The sequence below is a fragment of the Panthera pardus genome, unplaced genomic scaffold, assembly GCF_024362965.1.
Source record: "Panthera pardus isolate Hobbes unplaced genomic scaffold, ASM2436296v1 HiC_scaffold_1, whole genome shotgun sequence".
Lineage (NCBI taxonomy): Eukaryota > Metazoa > Chordata > Mammalia > Carnivora > Felidae > Panthera > Panthera pardus.
In genome coordinates, this window is record NW_026526654.1 from 35,073,911 (window position 1) to 35,093,057 (window position 19,147).

Consider the following 19,147-nt stretch of genomic DNA (forward strand, 5'->3'; position numbering starts at 1 on the left):
TAAAGAGACATAATAAATGGAAAGACATCGTGTATTTATGGATTGACAGACTTAATATTATTATAATGTCCATATTACCCAAGGCAATCTATAGAGTCAATGCTATCAAATGCCTATTCAAAATCTCAATGGCATTTTTCAAAGATAGTCCTAAAATTGATATGGAATCACAAAAGACCCCAAGTAGCCAATGAAATCTTGACAAAAACAAAGCTGGAGGCATCATATTCCCTGATTTCAAAATATATTACAAAACTACAGTAATTTTAAAAAGTGTGGTACTGGCATAGATAAATATGTACATCAATGGAACAGAATAGAGAGTCCAGCAATAACCAATACATATGCAGTCACCTGATCTTTGACAAGGCTGCCAAAAATACACAGTGGTTAAAAACACAGTTTCTTCAACCAATATTCTTGGGAAAACTGGACATTCACACACACAAAAATGAAATCAGACCCTTATTTACACCATAAACAGAAATCAATCAATATAAAGACTACCATGTAAGATCTGAAACTATAAAACTCTTAAAAGGAAACATAAGAGAAAATCTTGACATTAGTCTTGGCAATCATTTCTTAGATCTGACACCAAAGTGTTAGGTAGAAGCTGGATGTGAACAGTGGAAGGAACACCCCAGGCAGAGTCTCAAGTCCTTGAATGGGAATGAGACAGAAGGTAGAGGGAAGGACAGTGATGGAAGAAAAAAAAAAAAAAAAAAAAAAAAAAAAGCTACACACTAGAAGCCCAGCATAGCTCCTACCAGCCCAGAGAGAACCAATAATATCCAATCCCAAAACAACCTTGGGTCTGGTTCCACCGTGGGGAACCTGCCTGCTCTCCCACCTTGAGATTGTACTTTTGCTTTAATAAAGTGTTTTGTGCTTACTAATTTCCTTCTGGCTGTCTTTATTCTGAGCACGGATACCCCACCTGAATCTTCTCGTGGGGAATCCAAAGACCAAGACCTCCATTCACAACACAGACACTCCCCAGTTCCTGAAAAAAGCATAGGCAATGAAAGCAAAAACAGACAAGTAAAACTACAGCAAAATAAAAAGCTCTGTACCACAAAGGAGACAACAAAATAAAAAGGCATCCTATGGAATGGAAGACAGTATCTGCAAACCATACATCTGACAGGGTATTAATATCTAAAATATATAAGCAACTTAGACAACTCGATATCAAAAACAAATAAGAAAATAAATAACAAAATAACAAAATAGAAAAATGGACAAAGACCTGAACAGATATTTCACCAAAGGCAAACAAGTGGCCAAATAGCTGACAGGAGTACGAAAAGATGCTCAGCATCAGTCATCAGGGAAATGTAAATCAGAACCACAATGAGATATCACCTCACAACTGTCAGTCGTGCTATTATCCAAAAGACAAAAGATAAACAATGTTGACTAGGATGTGGAGAAACTGGAACTCTTATTCACTGTTGTCAGGAATGTAAATTGGTGCAGCTGCTATGAAAAACAGTATGGGGGTTCCTCCAAAAATTAAAAATAGAACTACCAAATGATCCAGCACTCCCACTTCTGAGTATGTATCTAAATGAAATAAAATCAGGATTTTGAAGAGATATCTGCACTGTCATGTTAACTGCAGTATTATTCACAATATCAAAATTAGGAAACAATTTTAGCATCCACTGATAAATGCATGGATAAAGAAAATGTGGTATAAACAATGGAATAGTATTCAGCCTTGAAAAAAGAAGGAAATCCTGCCATTTTTGGCAACATAGATGAATCTAGAGGATATTATGCTAAGTGAAGTAAGCTAGTCACAAAAAGAGGAGAAAATGCTACATAATTCCACTTAAATGAGTTATCTAAAGTAGTCAAACTCATAGAGAGTAGAATAGTGGCTTCCAGGGGGTGGGGGCAGAGGGAAATGGAGTTGCTGCTCAATGGATATAAAGTTTTAGTTATACAAATGGATAAGTTCTGAAAATCTATGTAAAACTCAGTGCCTATATATAGCTAACAATATTGCATCGTGCACTGAAAAATTCTGTTAAGAGGATAGATCTCACAGTAAGTGTTTGTAGTACACACACATACACAAAGGGCATAAGAAAACATTGAGAGGCAATGGATATATTTATTACCTTTATTATAACGATTGTCTCAAGGATGTATGCATGTAACAAGCTCATTAAGCTAGATACATTAAATATGTATAGTTTTTGGTATATCAACTATACCACAACAGAACTTTTTTTAAGTAATGATATCTTAGCAAATTTTTGACAGTACACAGAAAAATTTATCAATTAAAATATTATTTTAAAGTCATGTAGCTGTAAAGATTTCAAGAACAATTGAAAGATTATCATTACATATTTGGTACCTAAATGAGTTTAAAATTCCTGTCAAGTAAATAAGCATTTTTAAAAAATCTTATATGCAGGGCGCCTGTGTGGCTCAGTCGGTTAAGTGTCCAACTTCGGCTCAGGTCATGACCTCATGATTTGTGAGTTCGAACCCCATACTGAGCTCTGTGCTGACAGCTCAGAGCCTGTCTGGAGTCTGCTTCAGATTCTGTGTCTCTCCCTCCCTCTCTTATCAAATAAGATATAATAAATAAATACCATGTGGCAAGAGGGCTTTCATGAGAAATACAAACTAAATATGATGAAAAATAATAAAAATTTATGCTAAAAAAGAAACCAATAATTCAGTAGCATAGTTCAAACTTTAAAAATATAAAGACACTATATGAAATCTCTTTTATGTAATCCATTAAAAATGTATTCAATAACTATACTGGTGATTAGTCAAATTCGTAGAAAATATGAAAAGGACAGAAAAATAGGCTAATGGAGCACACTCTCAATAAAGCAGCTCTTGGGAGACAGTAAATTTATACTATGTTCTATTTCATTTTGGTTACTTAAAAATTTTTTTTAATGTTTATTCATTTTTGAAACACAGAGAGAGACAGAGCACAAGCAGGGGTGGGCCGGAGGGGGATGGGCACAGAATCTGAAGCAGGTTCCAGGCTCTGAGCTGTCAGCGCAGAGCCCAACATGGGGCTCAAACTCACAAACTGTGAGATCGTGACCTGAACTGAAGTCAGACACTTAACCAACTGAGCCACCCAGGCACCCCTCATTTTAGTTATTTTAAAATAATCAAAACAATTTCAAGTATAAAGGAAGTCATATATGAAATAACTCAAAGAAAAGTCATTCAGTATAGTTGCTGCTATAAAATGGTTATTCTATAGAATAATCCATCTCAGATTTGGTATTCAAATTATTTTACTGTTATTTGAACTATATTTTAAGGGCAATATACATTATGAAGATCATTTTGGTTATGTAATATGTAGTCACTCTTGGATGCTTGAAAACATTAAGAAAACATTAAATAAGCCCTTAATAAACACTGGATCTAAAATCAAATTTTATTTTATTTTTTTCAATATATGAAGTTTATTGTCAAATTGGTTTCCATACAACACCCAGTGCTCATCCCAAAAGGTGCCCTCCTCAATACCCATCACCCACCCTCCCCTCCCTCCCACCCCCCATCAACCCTCAGCTTGTTCTCAGTTTTTAAGAGTCTCTTATGCTTTGGCTCTCTCCCACTCTAATTCTTTTAAAATTTGATTTTATTTAGAGTGGATAAAATCAAATTTTAAAAGAATGGAGTCAATTATATGCAAAAATATTTGCAAATATATGCAAAAATATATGATAAAAATATATGCAAAAATATTAATAGAATGGTTTTACCTATGAATAAAAAAAAAAAATACTAGAACAGTTTGAAACCCTTCAGTGACCCACCCAGATACCTCAAGTCCTGTGCCTTAGTTGTGCTTGGCAACATCAACAGCTCTTTGCCTAGAAGCATTCTCCAAAGCCTTAAGTCCTCTGCCCACATGCACTGCACATAGGTAGTAGTGTTGAAAAAAATCACACCTTCAAGAGCATCTCTCAATTTATGTCTGATAGGAGTTTTTATGTACATACACCAGCTCCCTTAAGAAAATTTTGAGGCACGTGTTTTTACATCATTTTCCAGAATTTCTCTTTCGAAATGAAGTTCCAGACACTAAAGCTAGTAACAAGTTGGAGAGTATATCCTCTCCTTATTAAGTTCTCCACTCCCACACTGATGTTCCCTGCACCTCCCAAATAACTACTTCCACTCAGTTTCTTTGCTCTGGACCTGATTCTGGGAGAAGCCACATCTACATACAAATAACGTAAGTATGATTGTACTCAATCATACAACTTTCAATAATAAAGAATCTATATTAAGCAGCTCTGGGTTGTATATGAATATATTTTGACAAAAGGCAAAGTTTGATGAGTGGGACTAGTGCACGTCATAACTATATAGAATAACACTGATATAAACAGCAGAAGCCATCAGATAAAAATATCTTCCATTCCTATGAACAAGGTGGCATTCTTCACTCTGTGTAAATTCAATCTTCACTCATGCTACAGAGCCTATTTTCTGTTCTCATCTCTAGAGCCTCCAGGTCCACTTTATTCTACACATTCTCTCTGATTTATTTCTATGCCATCAGTTATCACTTACGGGCTTTCAGATGTCTATCTCCAGTCCCTAGATCTTGGCCAATATTCAGATCCATACAGTAAATTCCTAAAAACCAGACGTGTGCAATTAGATATTCCATAAGCACCTCAAATTCAAAATGTCCAATACTCCAATCATTACAATTCACACCATGGGCCCTGTTTCTTCTCCTGTGCATAACATCAAGTTTTCCAAGCAAGAAACTTAAATTGTATTATTGGTATGATTCTCTTCTTTACCTCCATCTCCAACTAATTTAAAGCTATGTAATTCTAGGGGTGTCTGGGTGGCTCAGTTATTTAAGCATCTGACTTTGGCTTAGGTCATGATCTCACACTCATGGGTTTGAGCCCCACGTGGGGCTCTGTGCTGACAGTGCAGAGCGTGGAACCTGCTTCAGATTCTGTGTCACCCTCTATCTCTCTGCCCCTCCCCCCACTCATTCTCTCTCTCTCTCTCTCAAAAATAAACATTAAAAAAATAATAAAGTTATGTAATTCTATTTTCTAAACACTGCTCCATGCATAATTCCCACCTTACCACATCTCGCTGAGTTTAAGCTATCATTGCCAGTCTGGATTTTTGTCTCAAGATTTTTGGCTGCCTAAAATTCATTTCTCCACACTTCTCCATTTCTCCATCTCAGGCTAATTTATTTTCATATTTCAAATTCTAAATTACATATATTTATTATATATATATTTATTATTTATATATATTCATTATATATATTCATCTTCAACAAAACTGTTTCAAGTGTCAACTCGGTGTCAAGATTTATTGCAGATACTAAGAATAAATACATCACTGAATAATAAAGATGGAATTTATGCTCTACTGGTTCTCAAACAAAAGCTTAGGAAGAAGTAAGTGACATCAGGTGTTATGGAGGAAAATAAATTAGGGTAAGGTGAATAAAACATCACGGGGAGATAGAGTGGCCAGGGAAACCACTCTGATGAGATATATATCCAAGCAGAAACCTGCTTGAACTAAGGGAGTGAACTATACAATTATTTAGGGGGAGCAGTTTCCAAGATGATAGAACAGCCAGAGTAAGGATGCCCTCAGGTAAAAGTAGGTTGTAGTAGTCTAGGAAAAGCAGAGATCAGTTTATTATGTCTCACTATCCTGACATTTTTGGTCTGATTTATACGACTCTCCTCTGAGCTTTTACAGCACACTGCCCTCTATCACATAAACTGATACATTTTATGTAATCATCTGCTTGGTGACTGTTTTTCAACTCATTTTTTTTGTTTGTTTTAAAGTTTTTATTTAAATTCCAGCTAGTTAACATACAGTGTAATATTAATGGGTTTTTTTTTTTCAACTCTTAAACAGACATTTAAACGACAGAGTCCTTGCCTTTTTCTCTGTGCCTGGTGCACACTGTCTATAACAAAAAGGCTCAATATTATATATTTTATCAAAAAGGAAATTATAAGCAGGCATTCATATATAAACATACAAACACATATATTTGTGTCTGTATGTATATATATTCTTTCCTCCCCCCCAAATATTTTTTATTCTTGTTTACATTTGTGTTTCCAATTATGAATTTAAAAAAAAAAAAAAAATGCTTAGCAAGCAGTTACAGAACGGGGTGAACTGGCCACAAAGCACGGTGACTCCCAAGGCTGGGTCACTTCCCACCCTCCCCTTCTGAATGTTACACCCGTCCAGCCTGCCGCCTGGGTCAGGTCAACCCACCTGGGCTCCTGGCTCTTCTCACTCTCAGAATCTGGCACAGGCACAGGCGAGCGGGTCCAGAGTGGCTCTGCGAACGACCATGGTGACTAGCAGGCCAGGCGTCCTTGACATCCCCACTGCGGCTGCAGGCGTGGTTCAGGCTGTTCACGACGCACATGCGCCGGCGCAGCGCCCACCTACCAACGACCTCCATAGGTGGCGTAGCTTGCGTGGTTTGCGTAGGTTTCGTGGTGGCTCCAGCTGACTGAGCGCAGTTTCAGCTGCGCGGTCCCTACCTTCTGGCTTGTCCACCCGCTTGTGCGGGTCATCCGTTAAGATATTTCTTTAAAATATACATAATATATATTAAAATATACATTAAATGCATACAACATGAAAGATGTATATAATTAAGTCCATCTATATTAGATGTATGGACACACATCCTACCAGTTCTGATTCTCTCCTTGGAGAACACTGCATGACACGTATTTTGAAACTGAAGGTAGTTCTGGAGAACACAGTCTTAAGGATGAGTTTTCTGAATTGAGTCCAAGGTTTTTGGAATTGGTTCTCAACTCTGATTAGATTTAAAGATGTTTATCACCTGAGTTTCAGTGGTAAAGAAGGCACTGAAAGTCCATGGTGTGATGTAGCAGTAGAGATAGGCAAAATATCATCACTGCATATTCTTTTTTTAAAATACCATTTTAATGAAGCATTTTCAAGATTTTTTTTTTTTTTTTTTTTTTTTTTTTTTTTTTTTTTTTTTTGCTTTTGGATAAATACACGCACATTTAAATCTTGACTGTCTTGTCAGAGTGGCCAAAATGAAGAAATCAGGAGACTATAGATGCTGGAGAGGATGTGGAGAAACGGGAACCCTCTTGCACTGTTGGTGGGAATGCAAATTGGTGCAGCCGCTCTGGAAAGCAGTGTGGAGGTTCCTCAGAAAATTAAAAATAGACCTACCCTGGGGCGCCTGGGTGGCGCAGTCGGTTAAGCGTTGGACTTCAGCCACGTCACGATCTCGCGGTCCGTGAGTTCGAGCCCCGCGACAGGCTCTGGGCTGATGGCTCGGAGCCTGGAGCCTGTTTCCGATTCTGTGTCTCCCTCTCTCTCTGCCCCTCCCCCGTTCATGCTCTGTCTCTCTCTGTCCCAAAAAAAAAAAAAAAAGTTGAAAAAAAAAAACTAGACCTACCCTATGACCCAGCAATAGTATGACCCAGCAATAGCACTGCTAGGAATTTATCCAAGGGATACAGGAGTACTGATGCATAGGGGCACTTGTACCCCAATGTTTATAGCAGCACTCTCAACAATAGCCAAATTATGGAAAGAGCCTAAATGTCCATCAACTGATGAATGGATAAAGAAATTGTGGTTTATATACACAATGGAATACTACGTGGCAATGAGAAAGAATGAAATATGGCCTTTTGTAGCAACGTGGATGGAACTGGAGAGTGTGATGCTAAGTGAAATAAGCCATACAGAGAAAGACAGATACCATATGGTTTCACTCTTATGTGGATCCTGAGAAACGTAACAGAAACCCATGGGGGAGGGGAAGGAAAAAAAAAAAAAAAAGAGGTTAGAGTGGGAGAGAGCCAAAGCATAAGAGACTGTTAAAAACTGAGAACAAACTGAGGGTTGATGGGGGGTTGATGGGTATTGAGGAGGGCACCTTTTGGGATGAGCACTGGGTGTTGTATGGAAACCAATTTGACAGTAAATTTCATATATTAAAAAATAAAAAAAATAATAAAATAAATAAAATAAAATAAAATAAAATAAAATAAAATAAAATAAAAAAATAAATCTTGACTGTCTTCATTGAATTATCTTTTAAAGTGTTAAAGGTTGGGGCACATGGGTGGCTCAGTCGGTTAAGGGACCGGCTTCGGCTCAGGGCTCAGGTCTCAAGTCATGACTTCGGCTCAGGTAATGATCTCACGGTTAATGGGTTTGAGCCCAGTCAGGCCCTGTGCAGATAGCTCAGAGCCTGCAGCTGCTTTAGATTCTGCGTCTGCCTCTCTCTCTCTCTCAAAATTAAATAAACATTAAAAACATTTAAAACAAATAAAAAAATAAAAGGTTAAAGACCTATTTCTTTTCCATAGTTAACATGAGTATTTTCATTTAATTTTTTATATTGAAGTACAACATACATTCAGAAAAAAAATGAGAAGTGTGTATATATATATATATATATTTTTTTTTTTAATGAAAAAAATAGACCCACCTATGTAAATATTACCTAGGCTAAGACTATGACAGTATCTCAAACACCTCCTTTCATGACGTTCCTGATTACTACTATCTCCCTCTTCTCCCAAAGTAATCACTATCATGACTTCTAATGCCTGTTTGAATCATATACAAAAGGAATTATACAATTATTCTTTTTTTACAAGGGGCTTCTTGGGTTAATGATATGATTGTAGGGCATATCCATGTTGTTATGCATAGATACAACAGATTTTCATTTCATTCCAAAATTTCTTTACACAAATATATCCCAATTTATTTATGCATTCTACAAATGGACATGTGAGTTATTTGGGGGGGGGGAGTATTCTGAAAGATAGCTCAAGAACATTCTTGTGCATGTCTTTTAGAACACAGTGATTGATTTTTTTGTCAGATGTATTATCAGAGTGAAATTACTCACTCATAAAATAAGTACATATATGTTTAGTATAATATGTGAAAGACTATGAAGATTATACTAGTTACATTCTTGGGAGAAGTATATGAAAATTCCATTTGCTTCACATTCTTGACAACACTTGGTACTGTCAGTTTTCTTTTGTTTTAGCTTTTAAATGTTTCCCTCAATTTTAGCCATTCTGGTTAGTGTGTAGAACTCTCACATTGTGGTTTTAATTTGCAATGCCCCTGTGACTAATGAGGTTAGAAACCATTTCACAGATTTGTTAGTCATTTAGATATTTATTTTGTCCCTCTTTTCTTATTGTTTTATACTCCTCCATATATCCTGGATTCTAGTTTATTAAAAAATAGATTCTCCCATTCTGTGGTTCCTCTTTCCACTATTTTAACATCTTTAACTTTTTTTTAATTTTTTTTAACATTTATTTATTTTTGAGACAGAGGGGGAGACAGAGCATGAACGGGGGAGGGTCAGAGAGAGAGGAAGACACAGAATCGGAAACAGGCTCCAGGCTCTGAGCTGTCAGCACAGAGCCCAACGGGGGGCTCGAACTCACGGACCGCGAGATCATGACCTGAACCGAAGTCGGACGCTCAACCGACTGAGCCACCCAGGCGCCCCTATTTTAACATCTTTAAATGAACAGAAATTCTTAAATTTATTATAATCTGATTTAACGATCTTTCCTCTTATGGGTAGCGACTTTTGTGTCATATTTAAGAAATCTTTACATCCCTCAAAGTCACAGAGATATTCAGCTATGCTATCATCTAGTAGCTTTATTGTTTTTGCTTTCACATCCAGGTTGATAGTGTTACTATGCATATGATTTACGGTAGTGATCAACCTTCCATTTCAATTTTTCTTCTTTCTTTTCTTTTTTGTTCCCAATATTGATATTCAATTGACTCAGCACCATGCATTTAAAAGAGGATGTGTGAACTTGTGTGTGTGTGTGTGTGTGTGTGTGTGTGTGTGTGTGTTTTCTTTTGTGTCATAATTGAATAGTCTTAAGTGAATACTTACAAAAGTAAGGTTCTGGTTGACCATGTATTTGATACTTTACAACAATTTTATCAAACTAACCAGTATAATGAGGTTGGCTGATAATTGGGCTGGAATACATTGGAAAAGAAAAAAATGAACTCAGGGTTTTAAATTCTCAGTTCAAGCTCAGCAAATATGACCTAAAAATTTTTATATCCGAAGGAAGCCTTTATCCCCTGGAGCCCCAGAGCTGAGGTTTCTGAAAACCAAATCCAAAGTCTCATCATACAAGTGACTGAATTACAACCTAATTTGAAACCCCAACCATGCAGGGTATCATCTGTTAGATCAAGGGCATTGATTAGGAAAGAATGAGATTCTGAAAGCTGGAATAAGGACATTGGCAGATCCTGATGAACCTGGGGACACTGAACTTCTAAATACTGCTGAGTCTCCTTTGCTGGTAGAAGCTGCTCCTCCAGCCCAGTATGAATCCGTTAACCCTCTTCTACCTGAAGAACTTGTAATGGCCTCCCCTAAGGTAGGTGCCTAGAAAGACATGCAGATTTCCTTCAGGACCTACCCTCACCACTCTTCTTTGCTTCTAGACCTAAATATTAATAGACTCAAGTCTAAGAAGGTCCTAGAATGTAAACTACAAAGATTGACTTTTGAAGAGGTGCACATAATTCAAAATAACTGCATGGCTTTTCTAAATTATAATAACATGTAGCTGTGGAACATATATAAGAATGGACATTAAGAATGAGATAATGGCAGGAGGAACATAAAGTTTGATCAGGCTGAATTTATTAATATGGACCCACAAGTTATTTTAAAATACAAATAAAATAATCCCATTCCTTGAGCCCTCAAAGTTGTTTCACTGCACTTAGAAGAAAATCTAAAAAATTAGTTTTCCATTGCTTAAAACGGCTCTGTTAAGCCTCATTTTGTACCACTACCTATCTCTGTATTCCTTACTAATATGGTCCATATTCAATTTCTTGAACACAGCAAGCTGCCCCCTGACTAAATTTGCATAATCCCAAATTCTCTCCTCAACTACTTCCTGTTGTCAATGTCTCAGCATCAAAGTTAGAATAAACACACATTCCATCCACTGTTATCACTCCCTACAGTTTTATTTTCTTTTAAATAGTTATGATTATCATAAATGAAAGTACATTCATAAAGTCACTATCTGCATCTCTTTTAGAAAACCCCAGTACCCAAATTTAAAGTCCACGAGACAAGTAGCATAGTGCTTGACACAAATTTGCTGCTCAAAAAATATGGGTTTAAAAATGAGCACAACTTATACATGGAAGAATAACATGAAAACTCTAAAATATTTCATAATAGTTTCTTAAAATGTTATACATTTTATATGTTTCAAAACTCTGGATATTTATAATATACTGAAAAAAATATTATAAAAATATTCACATTCACAAATAACATACCTACATTATGTAAACAATACAGGCAAATTCTTTTAGATGCAGAGGATAATATATTTTAGAATGGGATTAAAATGATTTCTTCAAATCACAACATCAGTAACTGTTTAACAAGCCCAACATTGGCCACCTTAACACATACTGACATACACACAAACTTGCACAATTCAGTTACTTAAAAATACTTTCTTTAGTAGAAAATATTGATTTCTCTAGGTTTTTAGCTAGATTTAAGTAGTCCTTTTTTTTTAATTTTAACGACTTTGTAGCATAGATTCAGACATCTATCTTTCCTAGGATACTGACACCTCCTTGAATCTTTGATAATTGCATATTAGACAGAAAAAAAGCATAATATAAAAACTGGACTAGATAGGTTTTTTTAAAAATTATTACGTTTTTTAGGAGGCCCTGTTAAAAATAAACTTCAACAACAAAAAATAAAAACAATCGAACAAACCAAGGTTTGTGGATAGTAAAAAGAGGAAGCAATGCTAAACAGCACCTTTTTTCACTAAAATACAATAAAAAAGATCATGGGTCACCACATTTGAATGGTCTGATATTGGAGATGTCCAAAGCACAAGGCTTGAGGGACCATTGCATATTAACCTGGGTAAAGCCAAGGGTGTAAATGAATGAAAGTAATTTTTTTATTTATGTCTGTATGAATTTACTTACTTGATAACTAAATTATGAGAAGCTCACAAGTTTAGAGCTATTGCCACTCTTACTAGTTTTGATCAAGTCAATATAAATAGGAAACTATGTAAGTGTCTATAATTATTGCCATATATATGTGTGTGTGTGTGTGTGTGTGTGTGTGTGTATTCTAAACACAACACTAAACAGTATTAACTGGGGGCATTCAAAAAGCCCACCCACCTCATTACATGCTTTATTGCCAAAGAGGTGGCTTGAAACAGACAGAAACTTAAAAAGTAGTCTTCTTAAAAAATCAGAACTTCCAAGTTCTTTCTAAAACACAGAAGCTTGGGGCGCCTGGGTGGCTCAGTCGGTTGGGCGACCAACTTCGGCTCGGGTCATGATCTCACAGTCCCCGCATCGGGCTCTGTGCTGACAGCTCGGAGCCTGGAGCCTGTTTCAGATTCTGTGTCTCCCTCTCTCTCTGACCCTCCCCCGTTCATGCTCTGTCTCTCTATGTCTCAAAAATAAATAAACGTCAAATAAAAAAAATTAAAAAAAAAAATAAAACACAGAAGCTTGCATGTTTAACATTAAATTTATTATAGAGAAAATTTTCCAAAATAAGATGCATATTTTATTAAAATATTTAAAATATTTAAAGTTTTATTGAGGACCAGAAACTAAATCTAACATATCTATTCTCATAACATGTTCAGTTCTGACTCAATTGTTTAGCAATTGAAAATAATTCACTTTTATCACTTAGTTTCTGTTAGTTGGGACCTCCAAGTCAAGGTATTGACTTGAAGTCTAGGACAACAAATAATGTTTCCCTAGAACCACCCAGAGCACCCATAACAGGTGGTTATGGAGTAGTACTTTAAAAATAGAATAAAATATCCAAATATTCTGATTGATTTACAAGCTATTGAATGACTAACTTGTGAACTATTATTAAAACACTGTTTATCATATTTGATGGGTACTACTAGTTACAAAGAAACTTATTTTAGATTTATTCAAAGGTTATTAACATTAGGATTAAGTCAGAGTGTATATCTCCTGATAGGTGATAAAAAGAAAGAAAGAAAGAAAGAAAGAAAGAAAGAAAGAAAGAAAGAAAGAAAGAAAGAAAGAAAGAAAGAAATAGGAAATGTAGACAATGTCAAACCTTAAAAAGTCAGCCCATCACAGTAAGTCTGGTATATTATAAATACTGTGATTGCAACAGTGCCAAGTGCAATGCAAACACTTTGCTGATTGATTGACTGAAGTGGGTCGAAGTATTTTTTGTTAAATAAAGAACATATTGATTTCATTATTAAAATTTGGTTTGGGGACCCCCGGGTTGTTCAGTCAGTTAAGCGTTAAATTCTTGATTTCAGCTCAGGTCATGATATCACGGTTTCATGAGTTCAAGCCCTGCTTTGGACTCTGCGCAGAGCCTGACTGGGATTCTCTCTCTCTCTCTCTCTCTCTCTCTCTCTCTCCCTTCTCACTCTCCCCAATCATGCTCTCTCTGTCTCTCTCAGAATAAATAAATAAACTTAAAAAAATAAAAATAAATAAATAATTTTTTTTTTGTAGCAGAATTATCTGGGTAGGTATCAAGTCAGTGAGTCTCTGATGATCTGTAGACCTGTGCTCTAATGCACGTCAAATTTTAGTGTCACTCAATTATAACGTCATTACCTATGCATGGTTTATTTCAACCTCCAGTGAGATACATTTAGACTCAGATTTCTCTTTTTTCTCTGCCCAAAGTAAGAACTTGAAAAAAATGAGTCACATATGATATCACTGAAGAGAAACAATTCCTTAGGAGTAAGTTAGATTATGGGGCGCCTGGGTGGCTCAAGTTAAGCGTCCAACTTCTGCTCAGGTCAGGATCTCATGGTTCGTGGGTTCAAGCCTCATGTAGGGCTCTATGCTGACAGATCAGAGCCTGGAGCCTGCTTCAAATTCTCAGTCTCCCTCTCTCTTTCTTCCCCTTCCCTGCTTGCACTGTCTCTCTCTGTCTCTCAAAAATGAATAGACATTAAAAAAAATTTTTTTAAAGGAGTAAGTTAGATTTTCACATGACACCAGTACTCAGAAATGGTTTGTTACTAAACACTCATCTAATTTTTGTTTAGGAAAAAAAATCCTTATCTGGAAGAATCCATAGAGTCAATAAATTTACATTATATGAGTTTGAATACAAACTTAAATCTAAAAAGAACTGCATGCTTACTAATGTTGCACTAGAAGATCTGAACTAAAATAGGGTTGATGAACAAAAAACACAATTAATTTAAAAGCTGTTTTGACTACTACTTGTCTACAGATAAACTTGAAAAAGAAGACCTTTCAGTTATTCTATGCATGACATTTTCCGGTAGTGGAAGGTGTCAATAGAATTATGACTATAATAATTTAGAACTCTGGTAAGATCATGTTCCTTTAAAGAGGGTCTTCAAACAGCAATTGGAAAAAGGAGAATTATTAAAGAGTGTACACCTGAGCATTCAGTTCAGTTCAGGTATAACAATAATTCCTCCTATGTAAAATAATCAGTTAAATTGAGATTCCTTATGCAAACAAACCAACTAATCAACAACAATGGAGAGGATGACTGTAACTACTGCAAAACACTCATTAACCATAAGAATTAATTCCAAGGAGGAAAGCAATAACTATTGCCTCCAAAAGAAAAGCATATAAAATTCTTTTTCAGAAAGAAAGGAAATTATTTCTTAATAACATCTAGAGATGTTTCCCCTTTCAGGAGAGTCAGACTTAATAAGTGAAGGAGAGAAAGAATATTTCTAGTTTCTCTGTATTTAAAATGGCTCAGTTAAAAATAAAATGAAATAAAATGGCTCAGTTAAATACTGCAAGTCAACACATGTCTTTTGATATTTTTGATTTTGTCTATTTTGAGGTACTAAAAGTAAAATTGAAGCAAAGGGCATGTATTTTAAGATAAACATCATTATTCAGTACTCAATTGATAAAGAAAAAATTAACTTGTTTCACCTTTCAATATTATTTAATTCAGCAAGCATTGATTTTTCTATGCTGTACAAATCTGGATCCTTGGTGTTACCAGAGGTACAAAAATGAATAACATGTAGTCCCTAGCTTCAATGAGCTCATAGTCTATTGAATAAAACAGATTCATAAACTGCCATACAAAATATCAGTAGTAATTTTATAAAAAATGGAATAAGGCTCTCAAACTTTAGCAGGCGTCAGAATTATCTGGAGGTATTGTCAAAACATAGACTGATTGGTCTCGCTCTCAGAAATTCTGATTTAGTAGGTGTAGTATAAGGCCTGGATAATTTCAACTTCTAACATTGTCCCAAATTATACTTATGTTGCTGATCTTGGAATGATACTTCTAAAATCACTGCTTTAAGACTACGACAGACCGAAATATTTATTTTTACTTTTAGTTGTTCAACGAAGGAAGAATTCTCAGGAGACATGAACTTGCTGTTTGATAATTCATTTAAATTTGATAGGAGGATGAAAACGTAAATAATTATATGGAACGGAAATAAATTAAAGCCATAAATAAGATAGAATATTGGATTATGTGTAGACGAGTGGTTAGACTATGAACAGATGTAGTTGACTACTAGTAAGGAGAGATATGCAACGTAGATTTACTGAACATTTATATATGACTAGATAAATAAAATCTGTGTGTAATAAAACAGGCTACACGACCAGAATAGCTAAAATTAAATAATATCAACTTATGATGATTATTGGTTGTAACCGAAACTTTTATTTCTGTTGTATAAAATATTACATTATTTTTGGAAAATGCTTTACCATTTTTTATAATATTAACCATACACTCAGACCATGATTCATCCATTTTACTCCTAGATATAGTGCCAAGAGTAATGAAAACATATGCTGACAAAAAGACAAATACATTAATGTTCAAGGAAGATTGAATTACATTAGTCTAAATGACTAATCTAAAATGACACAAAATCTTTCAATGAGTGAATGAGTAAAGAAAATGACCTGCATATACAAATATGGGTGAATCTCAAAAACATACTGAGTGAAAAAAGGCAAATGCAAAAGAGTACTTAATAGAGAATTCCATTTTTTTTTTCGGTTCTAGCAATAAAGCTAATCTATGATGGTTGAAACCATATCGTTGTTTTTCCAGAATCTGGGGTAAGAATAAGTGAATAGAAATATGCATAAGGAAATTTTCTGGGTTATGGAAATATTCCATTAGTTGATTAGATGGTCACAGAAGTAATCTAACTAAGATGCAACAGACAGGGTTTATTGAATGACTGGGTATTGTTGGTAATGGTGGAAAAGAAAAAAAAATATGGTGACATATTTTAAGCCTAGATAAATGAATGTATGATGATGGTAGTAAGTGAAATAGAAAAACAACAATAGAAAAGTAGCATTTATAGGTATATTAATTTTCTATGGTTGTGTAATAAATTACCATAATTGTAGTAGTTTAAAACACACATTTATTATTTCACAGTTTCTGTAATTCAGGAGTCCAGGCAAGACCACTGGTTGTCTCCTTCAGGGCTCACAAGGCTGCCATCGAGGCATCAGACAGACTGCCTTCTTATTTAGAGGCTTCACTGATGAAAAATCCCCCTCTAAGCTTTCTCAGGTTGTTTGAAGAATTTATTTTCTCATTGCTATAAGACATATAGCAGCTTGCTACTGCAAGACAAGTAATGGGAAGAGACAGGGAGAAGGAGATGGGAAGCAAGTGAGAGAGCAAGAGCCGGACAGAGAGATGCTAGTCGGATGAGTACCACAATCACAGCAATATTTTGAAATCATGTAAATATAATCGTAAGCATCTTACCACCTTTGCAATATTTCATTGTTTAGAGCAAGTCACATGTCTTCCTGCTCTGAAGGGGAAGGATTATACAGGAGTGTGAATACCAGGATACAAAAATCATGGAGGTCACCTTAAAGTCTCTCCTCCACTGTAAAGTAAATAAAAGTTATTTTACATTTGTTGAATTTGTGATTCTTTCCTGTGTCTACGTCAATAACATAGTTGAAACAGTTTTCCTTGGCAAGATGGTGGAGTACATCTTGACTATTCACATCACACACATTTTTGGATTGACATCTAATCTTTCTGTTGAGTTTCTCTCCATAAGATATGTATAATGAAAAAAAAATATTACAAGGGAATTTGTATCTTTTTAGTGATATCAACATGATACACTTTGCTACCAATATGTACAAAAACCTTTATTCTGATGATATTCTGCATGCTTTGAGAGAAAAAAGAGCCACAGTTGTTGCATGACTGAAATAGCTTCAGGCAGAAATGGAACCAATTGTGAAGACATTTGAAGATCCAGAAACTACAAGGCAGATGCAGTCAACCAGAGATGGGCAGATGCTGTTTAAGTACCTGGTGGGCAGGCATGGTTTTAGGTAGGAAAATTTAGATATACTCTAGAGTTATGTAAAATCCAATATGAATATGGGAATTACTCTGGAGCACCAGAATATCTTTACTTCTTTAGAATGTTGGTTCCAGCAACAGCCAGAAATGTTTTGAGTTCACTCAGGGGAAAACTGGCCTCTGAAATCTTAATTCAGAGTAGGGATGCAGCTATGGAAGACCTTCCATGGTTAAAAGAGACCATAGGTAATAATTCTGAGTTTTCCACTTCGGTATCTTCAGCAGCAAACAAGGTTCATCCACTGTCCTCTGTTTTCTTCAACTAATCAAGGGGCATGATAACATTATTGATCTCTTCTTTTGCCAGCCATCATATCTTAATGCAATTTAGATGATATGCCCACATATTCCTCCCTATTAGGCTACAGCCATCATAACGAACAAAGATGTTCAAAAATGCCAGCAGCTGCTAAAAGATCTGGTTAAAGTTATTGAACACAGTCTTACACATATAAAGACCCAGTTACAGAATTTCTTGAATGCTTTTATGTTAACTTTGACTTTGATGGAGCTCAGAAAATTCCACATACTGAGGGAATGTGAATCAGTACTTGTGAATGACTTCTAGGTAGCTTAAGGATTTCGCTGAAAATCATTGACTCTTCATATTTGAGACTTTTTGTTGCATTCACCTGTGTATCTGCACTCACATGTTGGCAGACAAACTGAACATGAAAGGTGGATTGTCAATGTGATGAGAAATGCAGGACTGGCTGCCAAGACTGGTTCTAAATTAGGTCATGTGGTTATAGGTAAGAATGCAGCTTCACGCTATCAGCAAGTGATTAAAAAGACCAAAAACCTTTCATTTAAAAGCCAGAGATTTTGGCTATGAGAAGAAACTTCATCAGAAAAGTAGGTCAGAGGCTTCTAACTGGGCAACTGAGGACTCTGGCTTCTACTGAAGAACTGTATAAAGATAAGATGAAAAAAAAACTATAAAATAAAGACAAAATAATAAAACCATTATATAAATGGTGGCATACATTGTGGAAACAACATATTGAGCATAAATTTGGGGAAATTTGAATAAAATTGGCCGTGTTTCATTAAAAAAATAAGGTAGTAGAAAATGTATTATGATTTGTGGTTATTTAAGACTACAAATATTACATTACATTTAAATAGCATGTTGATAACTGTTCAGAGTTTTTATTGAGTTTCTGGGATATAAAAGAAAATGGCTTAATGACAATTTCTCTATTTTGGAATAACCTAAGTTGATTTGTTTTTAGTATGATCCAGGCAAGGAGAGGAATATATTTGCCCATTTAGATCAATTGGACTATGAAGTTTAAAAAATAATCCTCAGGAAACATGATGAGAGATATTTTTAAACTGCAAAGCTATGCATTAGCATAAAACAAGAGCAAGGAAGCTAGGATGAATGTCATTTCTGCAACCAATGGAGTCACTGACCATATGTTCTCTTCCCAAATCCAAGGATAAGATAAATCATTGTCACAATGCTGATAATCAGTTCTGTCAGTCAATTCTCTAGCAATCTGTCTCAAATTCATAAAAAAAAGGAACATAGTTAAAAGGTGATCACTTGGCCCAAGATTAACCAGGCTGAAATCTAACAGGTAGGCAAGAACCTAGCAAACTCCCTAGCAGATT

At 35.5% G+C, this 19,147-nt stretch overlaps 1 pseudogene; it reads left to right on the plus strand.

The window, feature by feature from the left end:
• The first annotated feature begins 17,130 nt into the window (after positions 1–17,130).
• LOC109264009 (eukaryotic translation initiation factor 3 subunit E-like) lies at positions 17,131–18,432 on the plus strand (annotated as a pseudogene).
• The last annotated feature ends 715 nt before the right edge of the window (positions 18,433–19,147 follow it).